The sequence below is a fragment of the Equus asinus genome, chromosome 5 (assembly GCF_041296235.1).
Source record: "Equus asinus isolate D_3611 breed Donkey chromosome 5, EquAss-T2T_v2, whole genome shotgun sequence".
NCBI lineage: Eukaryota > Metazoa > Chordata > Mammalia > Perissodactyla > Equidae > Equus > Equus asinus.
The window spans coordinates 57,614,796-57,634,770 of record NC_091794.1 but is presented as its reverse complement, the minus strand read 5'-3'; positions in this window follow the sequence as shown (position 1 = coordinate 57,634,770).

The following is a 19,975-nucleotide window of genomic DNA, read 5'->3' as shown; positions in this document are numbered from 1 at the left end:
TCTCCTGTGAATGTTTGGTAGAATTGACTGGAGAAGATGTCTGGTCCTGGACTTTTGCTTTTTGGGAGGTTTTTGATTACCATTTGGTCTCCTTACTAGAGATCAGTCTACTCAGATTCTCTCTCTCTTCTTGATTCACTTTTGGAAGGTTGTATAATTTTAAGAATCTATCCATTTCTTGTAGATTGTCCAGTTGGTTGGTGTATAGCTTTTCGTAGTTCTCTTCTAATCCTTTGTATTTTTTTTGTATCCCTAGTAATTTCTCCTCTTTCATTTCTGATTTTATTTATTTCAGCCTTCTCTGTTTTTTTCTTGGTGAATCTAGCTAAAGTTTTGTCAATTTTGTTTATCTTTTCAATGAACCAGCTCTTAGTTTCACTGATGTTTTCTATTGTCTTTTTAACCTCAATTTCATTGATTTCTGCTCTGATTTTTATTTACTCCTTCTGTCGATTTTGGGCTTTGTTTATTCTTTTTCTACTTCCTTTAGATGGATTGTTAGCTTATTTGCAATTTTTCTTGTTTCTTTAGCTAGGCCTGTATTACTATAAACTTCCCTCTTAGTACCACTTTTTTGGTATCCAATAAATTTATTATGTTATATTTTCATTTTTCTCAAGGTATTTTTTGATTTCTCTCTTAATTTCCTCATTGACCCAATAGTTGTTCAGTAGCATTTTGTTTAATATCCACGTATTTGTGACTTTTCCACTTTTCTTCTTGTAATTGATGTCTAATTTCATATTGTTGTGGGCAGAAAACATGCTTGATATTATTTCAGTCTTTTTAAATTTATTGAGACTTGTTTTGTGGCCTAATGTGTGATCTATCCTGGAGAATATCTCATGTACATTTGCAAAGAAGGTATATTCTGCAATTTTTTGGATGGAATGTTCTGTATATATCTATTAATGCCATCTGGTCTAATGTGTCATTTAAGGCCAATGTTTCCCTATTGATCTTCTGTCTGGATGATCTATCCATTGATGTAAGTGGAGTCTTAAAATCCCCTGTGGAATTGTGTTACTGTAAGTTTCTCCTTTTATATCTGTTAATATTTGTGTTTTTTTGTGTTTAGGTGCTTCTATATTGGGTGAATAGATATTTACAAGTGTTCTATCCTCTTGTTGGATGTTTCCTTTATCATTATAATGCCCTTTGTCTCTTGTTACAGGTTTTGTTTTAAAGCCTATTTTGTCTGATATAAGTATTGCTACCCCAGGTTTCCTTTCATTTCCATTTGCATGGAATATCTTTCCATCCCTTCACTTTTAAGCTGTGCATGTGTTTAAGTCTGAAGTGTGATTCTTTTATGCAGCATATATAAGGGTTTTTTTTGTCCCTTCAGCTACCCTATATCTTTTGATTGCATCATTTAGTCCATTAACATTTAAAATAACTATTGATAATTATGTACTTATTGCCACTTTGTTACTTTTTTTGAGGCTGTTTTTGTAGTTCTTTTCTTGCTCTCTTCCCTTGTGATTTGGTGGTTTTCTTCAGTGTTACGTTTGGGTTCTTTTCTCTCTATTTTTTGTGTATTTATTATAGGTTTTTATTTGTTCACCATGAGGTTCATATATATTAATCTATGTAAACAGTAATCTAAATTGAGATGATGTTCTTTTACCTCTTATTAAAAGCCCTACACTTTTACTCCTCTCCTCATATTTTATGTTTTTGATATCATATTTTATCATTTTTGTGTTTGTGTAACCCTTAACCTCTTATCATAGACACAGATGATTGTAATACTTTCATTTTTTGACTTTCATAGTAGCTTTATAGATAGTTGGTGCACTACTTTTACTATATATTTGTCTTTGCTGGTGATATTTTTTCTTTGATACTTTTCTTATTCCTAATCATGGCCTTTTCTTTTCCTCATAAATAGGCTTCTTTAACATTTCTCACAAGGGCACTATAGTGGTGATGAACTCCTTTAGTTTTTGCTTGTTTGGAAAACTATCTCTCCTTCCATTTTGAATCATAACCTTGTCAGGTAGAGTATTCTTGGTTGTAGGTTTTTACTTTCAGCACTTTGAGTGTATCATGCCACTCCATTCTAGCCTGTAAGGATTCTGATGAAAAGTCAACTGATAGCCTAATGGGGTTTCCTTTGTATGTAACTTGTTGCTTTTCTCTTGCAGCTTTTAGGATTTTCTCCTTATCTTTAATTCTTGACATTTTAATTATAATGTGTCTTGGTGTGGTCCTCTTTGGATTCATCTTGTTTGGAGCTCTCTGTACTTCCTCTACTTGGACGTCTGTTTCCTTCCCTAGGTTTGGAAAGTTTTCAGCTATTATTTCTTCAAGTAAGTTCTCTGCCCCTTTGTCTCTCTCTTTTCCTTCTAAGACAACTATAATGTGGATGTTAGTATGCTTGATGTTGCCCCAGAGGTCCCTTGGACTGTCCTTGTTCATTTTAATTCTTTTTTCTTTTTTCCATTCAGCTTGGGTGCTTTCTTCCACACTTTCATTCAGATCACTGATACATTCTTTTGTGTCATCTACTCTACTGTTGTTTCCCTCTAGTGAATTACTCATCTCCATTATTGTATTCTTGAGCTCTACCTGACCCTTTTTTATATTTTCTAATTCTTTGTTGATGTTCTCACTGAATTCATCTATTCTTTTCCCCAGATCAGTGAGCATCCTTACGAGAATTAGTTTGTACTCTTTATCAGATAGATTGTTTATCTCTGTTTCATTTGATTCTTTTCCTGAGGAACTGTCCTGTTCCTTTATTTGGAACATATTCCTTTGTGTCCTTGTTTTGCCTACTTCTGTCTGCTTATTTCTATGTGTTAGGTAGATCAGCTCTGTCTCCCAATCTTGGAAGTGTGACCATGTGTAAGAGATGCCTTATGGAGCTCAGCAGTGTGCTCCCCTCGCATCACCCATGCCAAGTGATCCGACAGTGTCCCCTGTATGGGCAGTGTGTGCCCTTCTGTTGCTGAAGGCACACAGTTAGGCTAGGCTGGCTCCCAAGCTGACTGGTTGTAAGGCTCAGCTGAATGTGGCTGCTACAGTCACTTTACTGGGCAAAGAAAACCCCTGGCACAGCTGGCTCTGAGGTCTAATAGCACAAAACTCTTGCAGTTTTGCTAGTGAGTCAGGCCCCCAATGTGGCTGGTTGCTAGGCTCAGGGACACACAGTAGCACAGGTTGTTGTAGATTTGTTGTGTCCATGGGAGGAGACAAGTTGGAGATCCTCCTACACTGCCATCTTCCAAAGTCCCACCAGAAATTTTAAATTACAATAATGCCAAGCTGTCAGGATATAACCATGCTGAAGAGTGTATAAACTGGTAAAACCACTTCTTCAGTAAAATTGAAGATGTACATATCCTGCAAACCAGAAGTTCCACTCTGAAATATCTTCCCTAGAGAAACTCTTAGACATGTGCACAAGAAGATATGCAGAAGAATGTTTATCACAGCTGTCCTTTAACAGAGAGGCATCTGAAACAAACTAAAAATGTACAAATGAGGAGATTGATAAATAAATGCAGTATATTCTTAGGAAGAATTTAATATAACAGTTAAAATTAATGGATTAAAGCTATATCTCTGGTTGGATAAATTTCAAAAATATAACATTGAGCAAAGAAAGCAATTCCAGAAAGGTGCTATTTAGGATTATGTTTTATAAATGTGAAAAACATTAGTATATATTGTTTGTAAATATACACATATATGGTAAACACATATAACAAAGCACAAGAGTGATAAACACCAAAATCAGCACAATGATTACCTCTATGGAACAGGGTAAGGGGACAGAGACTAGAAGCATGGAGTGCTTCACTAAATCTGCAGTGATTTATTTCTTGAGAAACAATGGTTTGACTGAAACACACAGAGGACACAATGCAAGTACTAGAAGAAAGCATGGATGAATTGTTTTATAACATAAGAAAGGGAAAATATGCAAAATATGATTCAAAACCAAGAAGCAATAAGATTCATAAATGTGGCTATATAAAAATTTTTAAACATATCCATGAGGAAAAACTACAAGCAAAGTAAAAAACAATGACAACCTGGAGTAAATGTTTGTAATGTGTATCATTAGAAAGCTAATATTTTCCCCAATATTTCATTATGAACGTTTTCAAACATACGGAAAATTTGAAAAAACTTTATAGAGAACACCCATACATCTACCACCTAGATTCCATCATTAGCAATTTACCGTAATTGTTTTATCACATGTATATTTTATCTCTCTGTTCATCCATCAATCCATATTGTTTTTTGATGCATTACAAAGTAAACTGCACACATCAGTGTACTGCTGTCTAACTACTTCTGCAAGTATATCATTACAGAGTTCATTTGTTTACAGGTTTACCTTCTGAAATAAAAGTTAAATACAATGAAATGTACAAACATTAAGTGTACCTTCACTGACTCTTGACAAATGCATAGACCTGTGTAACTGAAACCCCTAACCCAACAGCTAATATATAACATATAAAGAGCTCCTGACAATTGAAAAAACTACCAACACAATATAAAAATGAGTGAAAGATATGAACAGACAATTCCACAGAAAAAGAAATGCAAATGGCACCTAAACATGAAAAACATACTCAACCTTCCCATAATAAGAGAAAGTTTAATGAACAATCCAAAAAGGAAATTAAGAAAATGATTCCATTTATAATAGCATCAAAAAGAATAAAATGCTTATGAATTACTTTAACCAAGGAGGTGAACAACTTGTAATGTGAAAACTATAAAACATTGCTCAAAGGAGTAAAAGAAGATATAAATAAATGGAAAAACATCCCAGTAACATTTAAAAAAATATTCTTAAGATGTCAGTAAGAATGTGACAGTAAAAAAAGTGACTACAGATTCAATGAAATTTCTATCAGAATCCCAATACTTTTTGCAGAAACAGAAAAATCCATCCTAAAATTTCTATGAAATCTCAAAGGATCCCAAATAGTCAAAACAATCCTAAAAAAGAAGAGGAAAGGGCTGGCTTGGTGGCGCAGCGGTTAAGTGCACACGTTCTCCTTTGGCGGCCCGGGATTCACTGGTTTGGATCCCAGGTGCAGACATGGCATTGCTTGGCAAGCCATGCTGTGGTAGGCGTCCCACATATAAAGTAGAGGAAGATGGGCACAATGTTAGCTCAGGGCCAGTCTTCCTCAGCAAAAAAGAGGAGGATTGTCAGCAGTTAGCTCAGGGCTAATCTTACTTTAAAAAAAAAAAGCAGAGCAAAGTTGTAGGTCTCACACTTTCTGATTTCAAAAGTTATTACAAAGCTACAGTAATCAAAACAGTGTGGTACTGGCATAAAGACAGAACAATGGAATAGAATAGGGAGCCCAGAAATAGCCCCTTGTATATGTGGTCAAACGATTTTCAACAAGGGTACCAGTACCATTCATGATGAAGGACAGTCTTTTCAACAAATGATGCTGAGAAAACAGTATATCCACATCCAAAAAAATAAAGCTGGACTTTACCTAACATTATATACAAAAATTAAGTCAAAATGGATCAAAGATATATACATAAATACTAAAACTCTTATAAGAAAACATAAAGGAAAAGCCTCATTACACTGGATTTGGCAATAATTTCTTGGATATGACACAACTGGCACAAGCAACAACAGAAAAAATAAACAAATTGAACTCATCAAAATTAAATACTTTGGGCCGGCCCCATGGCCAAGTGGTTAAGTTCTCACGCTCTGCTTCGGTGGCCCAGGGTTTTGCCAGTTGGAATCCTGGGCACGGACATGACACCACTTGCCAGGCCACGCTGAGGTGGCATCCCACATGCCACAACTAGAAGGTCCCACAACTAAAATATACAACTATGTACTGCAGGGATTTGGGGGGGAAATTAAATACTTTTTTGTGTCAAAGAACAACATCAACAGGGTAAAAAGGCAACCCACAGAATGAGAAAAATACTTGCACATCATATATCTGATAAGGGATTAATATCCAGAATACACAAAGAACTCCTAAAACTCAACAACAACAAAATAACTCAATGCAAAGATGGGCAAAGAACTTGAATCGACAGTTTTCCAAAGATATGAGAAGATGTTCAACATCATTAATCATTAAGGAAATGCAAGTGAAAACCACAAAGAAATAGCACTTTTAGATGCATTAGAATAATTATTATTTAAAAAACAAACAAACAGAAAACAAGTGTTGGCAATGATGTGGAGAAATTGGAACCCTTGTGCATTGTTTGTGGTAATGGGAAATCATGCAGCTGCTATGGAAAAAAATATGACAGTTCCTCAAAAAATTAAACAGAGAATTACCATCTGATCCAGTAATTCCACTTCTGGGTATCTACACAAAAGAACTGACAGCAGAGATTTGAGCAGATATTTACACACTAGTGTTCATAGAAGCTGTATTCACAATAGCCAAAAAATGGAAACAACCCAAATGTCTATTGATAGATGAGTAAACAAAATGTATGTACGTACTATGGAATATTATTCAGCATTAAAAAGGAATGAAATTTTAAAACATGCTACAACATGGATGAACTCTTAGAATATAATATTAAGTGAAATAAGCCAGACACAAAAGGACAAATATTGTATGATTCCACATATATGAGACACTTAGAATCCTCAAATGCATAGAGACAGAAAGTGGATCAGTGGTTACCATGGGCTGGGGGGAAAAAGGGGAATGGGCATTAGTTTAATAAGTACAGAGTTTCAGTTCAGGATAATGGAAGTTCTGGAAATGGGCAGTGGCGATGCTTGCACAACAGTGTAAGCATAATTAATGCCACTCAACTGTACACTTACTTAAAAAGTGGTTGAAATAATAAATCTTATGTATATTTTGCCAAATGAAAAAATGTCTAGAGAGTGATGTCAGCATCATGGTGGAGTGAATTGTTCCCATCGTCTCTCTCCTCTAAATTACAACCAGTAGGACATCCAGAGACCAACAAAGGGCTCCCTGCAGAGCACACCAGAATGCCTGAGAGATACATATGTCTATACATCTGAAGGTGGCTGGACTAGACCTCCCAGAAGTGGTAGTCATGGGAGCAGTGGGAGCAGCTCCTTAGGCCAGAGGACCCAGGAACTGTGGTAATGCCTGCAAATGGAGGCCCCAGGATCTGAGATAATCCACACAAATGCAGGCCCCAGGAATCCAGGCAGCCCATGCCCCTGGAGGAACCAAGAACTGCTGAGGGGTCAGCCCCGTGGCAAGTTTGGCATGCTCCATTTCAGCAGCCTGGATTTTTCAGGTTTGGATCCTAGGCACAGACCTACACCACTCATCAGCCATGCTGTGGCAGCAACCCACATATAAAGTGGAGGAAGATTGGCACAGGTGTTAGCTCAGGACTAATCTTCCTCGGCAAAAACAAAATAAAATGCTGCTGAGCCTGTGACTGGAGGCTTCAGGAACCACAATCATAGCTGTGACCCAGCGCCTCCCCCAGCCCAGTGGCAGTGCCTTTGACCCAGGCCCCCCAGCATAGGGGGCTGCTCCAAGATCCCAATATCCTGGGCAGCAGTGGAGGTGCTCATGACCTCAGGTTGCAGGAGTCATGCTAGCACTTGAAACTAGAAGCTGCAGTAACAACAGTGGCAGTCATGATGCAGCAACCCCCCTCCCCAGCAGTGGACAGAGGCACCTGCAACCTGAGGCTTCAGGAACCTCAGTGGTGTATGCAACTTAGCCTCCTGCCCCTCCTCTGGCAGTGGAACCTCCAACACTGACCTTTCCAGCAGTGGGGGCTGCATACAAGACCCTGGGCCCCTGGCAGCAACAGCAGTGCCCATGACCTGAGGTGCCAGGAACCATGCCAATGCCTCAGACCAGAGACTTCACGAACCCTGGTGGCACTTATGACCAAGGTACCCATACTCATGGCAGTGTCACCCATGATCCCTCCCACCTGGCAGTGGCAGTGCCAGCACCCCCAGAAAACCTGGGAGCAGTAACCGAGGTGGCACATGTGGCAGCAGTGCCTGAGCTCATGGAGAGGCCACAGAGAGCCAGGTAAGATCAAGTGCAGAGCTCATGACCCCAATCCCCCCAGCTGGATGTACCCACAACTTTGCATCCCCCCACCTGTAGCAGCTGCAGACCCAACAAACCTGGACATGGCAGAGCTGCCCATGACTCTGGCTCCTGCCCCACCCTTCCATCCCCCTGCTGCAGTGGGGGACATATGATCCAGGTGGCCCTGGAAGAAGGAGAAGTGCTTGCCAGCCTGGTGAACCCTGTGGTGACACCCACAACTATAAACACAGTGTAAGCAGCAAGGTACCAGCAACCTCTGAGGCACAAGCAACACAAGGAGGGCATTAATAACACCTCTTGCAGAAGCAGTAGAGGGTGGAAAGCACAGATTCTCAAATACCACCAGAAGCAGATTGGACTCAAAGTGAACAAAGCCTTACGTAAAATAGAAAGGCCCTTGCTACAACAAATGTGCCAGCAGAACTACTCATCAAGCACCATGAAAAACTGCCATAACACAGAATCACAAAAGAAAAGTCACAATTCTCCAGAAACAAAACTTGAAGTCCTGGTGGATTGCAATCTAACTAACAGAGAATAGAAAATAGCTGTTCTGGAGAAACTCAGGGAGTTACGAGAAAACTCAGTTCAATGAGCTCAGGAATAAAATTAATGAACGAAACAACTACTTCACCAAGGAGATTGAAATTCTAAAGAAGAACCAAACAGAAATTATGGTGCTGAAGAACACAATAAATGAGATGAAGAATACAGTAGAAAGCATTGGAAATAGAGCAGACCACATGGGAAAGAGAATTAGTGAACTCAAAGGTAGAAATCTAAAAATGATTCAGGTGGAAGAGGAGAGAGAACTAAGATTTTTTAAAAATGGGGAAATTCTATGAGAAATATCTGATTCAATTAGGAAAACCAACATAAGGATAATGGGTATCCCAGAAGGAGAAGAGAAAGAGAAAGGAGCAGAGAGCTTATTTAAAGAAATAACAGGGGCAGGCCCTGTGGCTGAGTGGTTAAGTTCATGCACTCTGCTGCGGCAGCCCAGGGTTTCACCAGTTTGACTCCTGGGTGTGGACATGGCATCGCTCATCATGCCACACTGAGGTGGCACCCCACATGCCACAACTAGAAGGATCAAAAACTAAAAATACATAGCTATGTACCGGAGGGTTTTGGGAGAAAAAGGAAAAATAAAAAGAAGGAAGGGAGGGAGGGAGGAACGGAGGAAGGAAGGAAGGAAGAAAGAAAGAAAGAAAGAAATAATAGCTGAGAACTTCCAAAACCTGTGAAGGAACTGGGTATATATATATATATATATATATATATACACACACACACACACACAGGAAACTAATACAACACCTAATTATCTCAACACAAAAAGACCTTCTCCAAGGCACATTATATTAAAACTATCAGAAGTCAATGACAGAAAGAATATTAAGGGCAGCCAAAGAGAAGAAAATAATAACCCACAAAGGAACTCCCATTAGGCTATCAGTGGATTTCTCAGCAGAAACTGTACAGGCCAGGGAAGAGTGGAAGGATACATTCAAAACATTGAAAGATAAAAACTGTCAGTCAAGAAGACTCTATCCAACAAAGTTATCCTTCAGATATGAAGCAGAAACAAAGGCTTTCCCAGACAAACAAAAGCTGAGGGAGTCACTGCTGCAAGACTTGCCTTACAAGAAATCTTAAAAAGAGCTCTCCTATTTGAAACAAAAAGGCAAAAGTGTACAAAACTTTGAGCAAGGTGATAAATAGGCAGAATCAGAAAATTGCAACTTGCTACTGGAATAGGTTAGTAAACAATTATAACATAAAGACTACAGGGAAAGAAAACATTAAAAATAAACATAACCACTCAATTTGGTAACAAACTCACAACACAAGAAAGGATAATTTGTGAGAACAAAAACATTGAAGGGGAAGAGGAGAAGGATGGAACCTACATAGTCTAATGGAGATAAGATACTATCAGCAAAAAAAGGGTTATCTCATCTATAAGATTCTTTTATACAAACCTCATGGTAACCACAACACAAAAATTCCAAGCAGAGTCACAAGTCATAAATAAAGAGAAAACTAAGAAACATAGCACAGAAAACCACTAAACTAAAATGGGAGACAGAAACACAAAAAAAGAAACAATGGAAATATAGAAGAACCAGAAAACAAAAGATAAAATGACAGTATTAAGCCGTCATCTATCAATAATCACTCTAAAGGCAGATGAATTGAATTAACCAATCAAAAGATATAGACTGGCTGAATGGATTGAAAAAGAAGACCCAACAATATGCTGCCTGCAGGAAACCCATCTCAGCTTTAAAGACACACATGGGCTCAAAATGAAAAGATGGAAGATGACACTCCAAGCAAAGGACAACCAAAAGAAAACGTGTGTAGCCATAGTCATATCACACAAAATAGACTTCAAGCCAAAAAGGTAACGAGAGACAAAGATGGACTTTATATGATGATAAAGGAGACAATCCATCAGAAACCTTAATATTTATTAATATATATGCACCTAACATTGGAGCACCAAGGTGTATAAAGCAACTATTAACAGACCTAAAGGGAGAAATTGACAGCAACAGAATAATAGTAGGGGACATTTAGTACCCCACCTACATCAATGGATAGATCACCCAGATAGAGTCAACAAGAAAATATGAGCCCTAAATGAAACACTAGACCAAATGGACGTCATTGATATATATAGAACAATCCATCCAAAGTAGAATACACGTTCTTCTAAAGTGCACATGGAACAATCTCAAAGATAGACCACATGTTCAGAAATAAAACATGTCTCAAATTTAAGAAGACTGAAATCATATCAGGCATCTTTTTCAACCACAGTGGTATAAAACTAGAAATCAACTACAAGAAGAAAGCTGGGAAAATCGCAAATATGTGGTGACTAAACAACGTGCTACTGGATCCATGAAGAAATCAAAGTAAAAATCCAAAAATAGCTGGAGACAAATGAAAATGATGACACAACATACCAAAATCTGTGGGATGCAGCAAGAGTGGTAGTAAGAGGGAACTTTATGTTAGTATAGGCCTGCCTCAAGAAACAAGAAAAATCTCAACTAAACAATCTAACATTACACATAAAAGAACTAGAAAAAGAAGAACAAATGAAGCCCCAAATCAGTAGAAGGAAAGAAATAATAAAATTCAGAGCAGAAATAAATGAAATAGAGACTAAAAAGGCAATACAAAACAATAACAAAACTAAGAAAGCTGGTTCTTTGAAAAGGTAAACAAAATTGACAAACCCTTAGCTAGACTCACTAAGAAAAAAGATCAAAGACTCAAATAAATAAAATCAGAACTGAAAGAAGAGTAATTACAATAGATACCACACAAATACAAAGAATTATAAGAAAATAATGTGGAAAGCCATATGCCAGCAAATTGGATAACCTAGAAGAAATGGATCAATTCTTAGAATCATACAACCTCCCCAAACTGAGTCAAGACGAAATAAAGAATCTGAATAGACCAATCACTAGTAAAGAGATTGAAACAGTATTCAAAAACTTCCCAAAAAACAAAAGTCCAGGACCAAATGGCTTCTCTGGAGAATTCTACCAAACATTCAAAGAAGAGTTAATACCTATCCTTCTCAAACTCTTCCAAAAAATTGAAGAGGATGGAATGCTTCCTAACTCATTTTATGAGACCAACATTACCCTGCTACCAACACCAGACAAGGGCAACAGAAAAAAAGAACTTTACAGGCCAATATTGCTGATGAACATAGACGCAAAAATCCTTAACAAAGTATTAGCATATTGAATACAACAATACAGTAAAGGATCACACACCAAGATCAAATAAGATTTATTCCAGGGGTGCAAGGATGGTTCAATATCTGTGAGTCAATCAATGTGATATACCTCATTAACAAAAATAAAAGTAACATTATCATCTTCGCAGATGTGGAGGAAGGATTTGACAAGATTCGACATCCACTTATAATAAAAACTCTCAAAAACATGGTTATAGAAGGAAAGTATCTTAACATAATAAAGACCATATAGGACAAACCCACAGCCAAAATCACACTCAACAGTGAAGAACTGAAACACATCCCTCTGAGAACAGGAACAAGACAAGGGTGCCCACTCTCACCACTCTTACTCAACATAGTACTGGAAGTTTTAACAAGAGCAAATAAGCAAGAGAAATAAGTAAAAGGGATCCAAATGGAAAAGGAAGCAGTAAAACTGTAACTATTTGTGGATGACATAATTTTATGTGTAGAAAACCTTAAAGAATCCACTAAAACACTATTAGAAGTAATTAACAAAGACAGTAAAGTTGCAGGATACAAAATCAGCATATGAAAATCAGTCACTTTTCTGTACACCAAGAATGAACTAGCAGAAAGAGAAATCAAGAATACAGTTGCATTGAGGCTGGCCCAGTGGCATAGTGGTTAAGTTTGTGCACTCTGCTTCAGTGGCCCAGGGTTTTCAGGTTTGAGTCCTGGGCACAGACCTACACACCACTCATCAAGCCATGCTGTGGCAGTGTACCACATGGAAAATAGAGGAAGAGTGACACAGATGTTAACTCAGGGCTAATCTTCCTCAAGTGAAAAAGAGGAAGATTGGCAATAGACGTGAGCTCAGGGCTAATCTTCCTCACCAAAAAAACCAAAAACAGTCACATTTACAATTGCGAAAAAAATAAAAAATAAAATACCAAGGAATAAATTTAACCAAGGAGGTGAATGACCTGTACATTGAAAACAATAGGACATTCTTCAAAAATATTGGAGCATACATAAAGAAATGGAAAGATATTTCATACTCATGGATTAGAAGAATAAACATAGTTAAAATGTCCATATTACCTAAAGCAATCTACAGATTCAATGCAATCTCAATCAGAAAACCAATGACATTTTTCATGGAAATAGAACAAAGACTCCTAAAATGTATGTGGAACAATGAAAGACCCCAAATCACCAAAGGAATCCTGAGAAAAAAGAACAAAGTTGGAGCTATCACACTTTCAGATATCAAAATAGATTACAAAGTTATAGTAATTAAAACAGCATGGTACTGGCACAAAAACACACACAAAGTTCAAGGGAACAGAATTGAGAGCCTAGAAATAAATCAACATGCCTATGGACAGCTAATTTTTTTTTCTGAGGAAGATTAACCTTGAGCTATCATCTGTGCCAATATTCCTCTATTTCGTATGTGAGTCGCCACCACAGCATGACTGATGAGGGGAGTAGGTCCGCACCCAGGACCTGAACCCACAAACCTGGGCTGCCAAAGTGGAGTGCGTGGAACTTTAACCACTGGGCCATAGGACTGGTCCCTATAGACAGCTAATTTTTGACAAAGGAGCCAAGAACATGCAACGGAGAAAGGAAAGTCTCTTCAATCAACGGTGTTGGGAAAACTGGACAGCCACATGCAATAAAATGAAAGTTGACCATTATCTTACACCATACACAAAAATTAACTCAGAATAGATTAAAGACTTGAATGTAAGAACTGAAACCATAAAACTCCTAGAAGAAGACATAGTCAGTACACTCTGACACTGGTCATAGCGGCATCTTTCTGAATATCATATGTCTACTCAGGCAAGGGAAAAAAAAATAATAAACCAGTGGGACTACATCAAACGAAAAAGCTGTGCATGGCAAAGGAAACCATTAACGAAAGGAAAAGACAACCTACCTACCAGGAGAAGATATTTGCATATCATATATCCGATAAAGGGTTAATATGCAAAATTATATATAAAGAACTCAGACAATTCAACCACAAAAAAACAAGCAACCCAAGTAAAACATGGGCAGAGGATACAAACACACATTTTTCCAAAGAAACTATACAGATGACCAACAGGCACATGAAAAGATGTTCTACATCACTAATTATTAGGGATATGCAAGTCAAAACAACGAGATATCATTTCATGACTGTCAGAATGGCTATTATTAAAAAGGCAAGAAATAACAAGTGTTGGAGAGGATATGGAGAAAAGGGAACTCTCCTACAGTGCTGGTGGGAATATAAACTGGCGCAACCACTATGGAAAACAGTATGGAGATTCCTGAAAACATTAAGAATAGGGGGCTGGCCGGGTGGCGCAGCAGTGAAGTGAGCGCGTTCTGCTTCGGCGGCCCGGGGTTCGCCAGTTCGGATCCCAGGTGTGGACATGGCACCACTTGGCAAGCCATGCTGTGGCACGTGTCCCACATATAAAGTAGAGGAAGATGGGCACAGATGTGTGCTCAGGGCCAGTCTTCCTCGACAAAAAGAGGATTGGCAGCCGATGTTAGCTCAGGGCTAATCTCCCTCAAAGATAAGTAAATAAATAAATAAATAAATGTTAGTCAAAATATTTTAAAAAAAAAGAAAAAAACGTTAAGAATAGAACTACCATATGATCCAGCATTCCACTTCTGGGTATTTACTCAAAGAACGTAAAAACACTAATTTGAAAAGATATATGCACCTTTATTTTCACTGCAGCATTTTCACAATAGCAAAGACTTGGAAACAACCTAAGTGCCCATATCAACCAGTGAATGGATAAAGAGGTTGTGAGATATATATATGTGTATATATACATATATACACACAATTGAATACTACTCAGTCATAAAAAAAGATGAAATCTTGCCATTTGGAACAATGTGGATGGCTCTTGAGGGCATTATGCTCAGTGAAATAAGTTAGATGGAGAAAGACAAATACTGTGCGATTTCACTCATATATGGAAGATAAACACACAGATATAGAGAATAGATTGGTGGTTCTCAGTGGGGAAGGGGCTGGGGGAGGATAAAAGGGGTAGAGGGGGACTTTTGTATGGTGGCAGATGGCAACTAGCCTTTTGGTGTGAACATAATGTAGTCTATACAGAAGGCAAAATGTAATGATGTACACCTGAAATTTACACAGCTCGATAAACCAATATTATCTAAATTTAAAAAATGTTTAAACCAATAAATTTTTTTAAAAAGACAGGAAGAACAAAATGCCAATTAAAACTACACTGAGATGCCATGTTTTACCCATCAGAGTGACCACAAAATGCAAAAGATTGATTGTGTGAGGTTCTGAGGAAACAGGCCTTCTCTTCGTTGGCAGCAAGGCAACAATGTAGACCCACTATGGTGGGGGCGTCAGCAACGTTCAGAATAATTACATGAGCGTTTACCCTTCGATTCCACAATCCCACTTCTAGGAATTCTCCTAAAGATATACTTGCGAAAATATGAAATTACAGGCATAAATTACACTTATTTATGTAATTACACCTAAATGATTACACCTGCTTATGGTGGCATTATTTAGTATAGCAAAACAACTGGAAAAACCTAGATGTCCAGTGACAGCAGTGGAGAACTATGCAACCGAGAAAAGCACTGAGGACCATCTCTCTCTATTGGTGGGGAACAATTGCCAGGCTATGTTGTTAAGTGAAATAAAGCAAAATGCAGGACAATGTTTACGGTTTATTACCTTTTGTGTGAGAAATGGTGGGAAAAGAAATAGATAAACATATTTGTTTGTATTTTTCAAAAAGTAACAATGAAACAATATATCAAAAACTAGCGAAAATGGTCTCCTATATTGGGAGAGAGGGTGCAGGATTCAGGGACAAGGACAGAAGAAAAAGTTCCACGGGTGCATATTGTTAGAGTTTTGGCTTCAGAACAACGCAAATGGTGTAAATAATCGGAAAACGAGAAAAATAAATCTCTAAAATTGAAAACAAATGGGAGCAAGTGAACCTAATCCTATACCAATGGTGTCATAGCTACATAGAGCAAACAATTCCTTCATTTCAAAATATAGCACAAGTCTGGCAGGATATATTCCAAATAAAAATGAACCAGGAAGAAATTTTACCCTGCATTCAGTCGCCTTACTGTAGTACCGACTGTGACATGATGTAGAAAAAACGCAACAATGTGTTAATGCCATTAGAAACTGAGATTTTCATGGTAAGAAAAAAGTGATACAAGTATAAAATAAACAGTTAAGTGAAAACAGAATAATGACTGCAATGGATTGAAGTATCAAATATATAAAAATCTGGAAAAAAATCTGAGTTCATGATGATATTTTAAAAAACACATTGGTTACCATTGGACGTTGCTGGATTACTAAACGTTGATGAATAAAGGGGGTAATCAAATATGCTACCTTCCTGAATAAATGAAGTAATTAACGAGGAAAAGCTCTCTTCTATAGATGAATTCCAGCTAAGGAATAAAGAAGCAATGATAAGAATGGCCCGTCATCGTTTTGCAACCTCTGATGAAGTAAAGACTGTCTAGGAAACCACCCCTAAGGTTACCGAAGCTGCTAGGTACACTGTTGACAGGGAACCTGAAAATGGAACAGAAAACTGGCTGACGCCACCAGAACCCAAGGATCAATTTTAGCAACAACAAAACCAGGACACCTGGTATGTGTGCCGAGTAGTGTGATGCAATTTGAAGGACACTGCACCACCACTGAAATATCCTTGTGTAAAAATCTAATCAGGATTCTAGATCTAGCTTCTGTTTTACAGGAAATATAAGGCATAGAGGAACAATTAAAGCAGTGATGGGAGAAAAATCAGTAGCCTAAAATTTTATCAGTAAAAGTGGAAAAATGAAAATAAATGTGCTACATTTTCAATTCCAAACCCAGAAACAGAACAGTAAAATGAGCCAAAAGAAAGGAGGAAGAAGAAAATAATAAAGGTGAAAAAGCAGAAACCAGGGGCCGGCCCAGTGGCGCAGTGGTTAAGTTTGCATGTTCTGCTTTGGTGGCTCAGGGTTCATTGGTTCGGATCCCAGGTGCAGACGTGCGCACGGCTTGTCAAGCCATGCTGTGGCAGACGTCCCACGTATAAAGTAGAGGAAGAGGGGCATGGATGTTAGCTTAGGGCCAGTCTTTCTCAAAAAAAAAAAAAAAAAGCAGAAATTAATGATTGGAAAAATAAAAATAAAAGAACTAGTAAATAAGTCTTTGGAAAAAATAAACTAAATAGTTCTTTGGAAAAAAATTAATTAAATAGACAAACCACCTACTAACTTAACCAAAAAAAGAAAAGGAGAAGATACACAAAATGAGATACGACAAGGGAGATATAAACATTGAAACAGAAGAAACTTTTAAAGGTTTAAGAGACTATTTTGTGCAACTTCATGCAAATACTTTTGAAAACCTAAGTGAAATAAATAATTCCCTAGGAAAATAAAATTTCAAAGATTGCCCCTAGCAGAGATAAAAGTTTAAACAAACCAAGTTTCATAGAAGAAATAAGAGAACAATCTAAATGCCCATCTACATAAACTAGTGAATAAATGACAGCATCTCCAGCATGGGATACTCTGCAGCAAAGATCTTTCCGAAATGATAGGAAGTGTTTTCAAGGAATATCTTGTTAAATGAAAAAAACCAAGGAGAAGAAGAGTATATATAATAGAAACATTTTTGTAAGAAAAAGGGAGAAATAAGACTACATGTATAGTTGCTGATTGTTAAACAAAGAAATACAAGAAGGATAAACCAGAAACTAATGAAAATGTTGAAAATCAGAGTGCAACCTCGCTTCTGAGTTTATCCGTTTATACAGTTTCGACTTCTGAACTATGTAAATATTTTTCATATTAAATCAACCAAAATTTAAAAAGCAAACTCTAATATTGAACACAAACAGCCACAAACTAGCCTAATTTGTGGCTTAAGATTGATAGCATAAGCATTCAGAAAAAAGAATTCAACTAGCTTTTGAGCACAGTACTCCCTTAATGGACTGTATTTTAAGTACAAAAAGAATTAAAAGAAATATTGATCTTTTCTTAGCAAGTTTGTTTTTTCTAACGATAGCACTGAAGAAATTCTGAAATAATTTTGTATGTATTATAGGTTAGAGAAAATTGTTGGAAAGCAGTGTTTTGCTCACTATGGGAGAGGGGAGGTACAACTGCAATAGTAGAAGGTTAGGAAGAACCAAGTTTTCAAAAAATTTAATTTGATTTGAATTGGAGATATCAATATTAACTCACCATTCCTTAAAATTTTTATTTTCCAGCTCTGTCTCCTGAAAAAGCCTAGAAGCAATAACATTGGGCCACCTAGAATGTGGATGCTGATTCCTAAATACCAATCTCCGCTGCAAGGAACCCAGGTTCTGTGCAGAAATGGCTGAATCCAAGTCTGGGATAGGGGAAATACACGGGGAGTTGGAAAGAGCTTGTGCGAAAGCAAGGAGGTGCTCAAAATTAATGGGGACATGTCAGGAGGCTATCAGAGCCACTTAAAGTTATTCCCACTGGCCAATTTTGTGATAAATTGAACATCGAAAAGAATAACGATGGTTAATGGATTATATTACCTTGAGTCAGAGAAGAACCCTGTCGTCCATAGCGACGCTCAATATAAAGGTGATGTTGGAGGTGAGCTTTCTTCTTTCAAAGGCTGCCAGCTAACAAATGTAGAAGGAGTTATAGAATTAGAAAAATTACCATTTTGTAACCAACAATGTAATAATCCAGGCAAGGATCACTGATGGATGCTAATATTATTGGGTGAAAGATTTTTGAGGGTTATTGGGCAATGATATGCACACAGCATCATGTATCACCACATAGATTACTTGTCAATCACAATATAGTACACACACACACACACATCCCACGGTGTGTTGAGACTGTACCTTCATCTTTGGAAACCTTCGGTTGCCTAGAAATGGGAGCAGCTCTTTTGAGATCTTCACCAGTCATGTCAGTGGAAGAAAAGACTTCCCTTCGTCTCTGCAGATGTCGTTTCAGAATGCTCCTACCTTTACAGACTCAAAAGTATTTTTCCTGAGGGAAACTGAAGCTGCCAGAGTAAAGGTGTTTAGGGTGAGAAGCTAAGCCAAGCGCTTTATTTGTAGTGTAAATTGGGTGTGTCTTATCTGTTACAGAGTGGTGTTTCAGCAAAGCCAAGACCTCGTAGGCTTACATCTTTCACAGGAGAGAGGATTCTTTTCCAGATTTAGATTTAGATTGTGCCCTGTTGGGTTTTTACTGCTGGAAGTGTGTGTCTGTTCTTTGTGGAGTAACGCACAGAGATCAGGAGCAGAACCCCTAAAGCTTCAGGAGGGAGACGCACACCTGATCATCCTCTGAGACTTTGAAGAAATGACCTGGAATTTGGCCCAGTTTGGCAGAGTGGATTGTGGACACTAAGATTCCGTCACGTCACCCAGAATGTGCTGCTGTCGGCAGCTGCTGTGTTGTAATTGTCCTGAGGGGTGGCAGGGTGGAGACAGGATAATCGCAGCCCTGAGGCTCAAGGTGGGGATTCTTGTGACTGGGAAACATAATTCCTCTGGCAATCATCCACCACATAGTAGTTGTAAACTACTGGGGTGCAAATTTGAGGGTGGAAGAGAGACAAGTACTAGAGAGGAAGAGCTTTTCCTCATTTGGATCATTGTTGAGAATTTAGCGTGGACCTTGAGGCATCAAGATAGACGGGAGCCAAACAGGGAGGCCACCAAGGCAGGGTCCCGCTGTGGGGTGGCATCTCTGAGAGAAGCCACTTCTAGGAGCATGGGAAGTGACTGCCATGCTGGGCTTCCCTGCCATCCTGTCTCAGCTGTGCTGGAGTGTTGAGGGCAGGGCTTGCCCCTGGGGGGATGGGAGTAAAGGCAAAGCAAGGCCTCTCCCCTGAGGCCAAAGCAGAGATGGCAGGGACATCCCCAATTAGCAAAGACACACAGATATTCCCCAAAGGGCAGAGGTCGTCAGGCATAAATTCTGCATAAATCGATTAATTACACAGCATGTACCTATTACCCATTCGTTCTGTCCTCCCTTACAATACGTCGACAATCCCCTATCAACAATCTGAAATCCCAATGATTTTGAAAACAATATTTTTTCACAAGTTTGCAACTATCTCATTTGGTAGCAA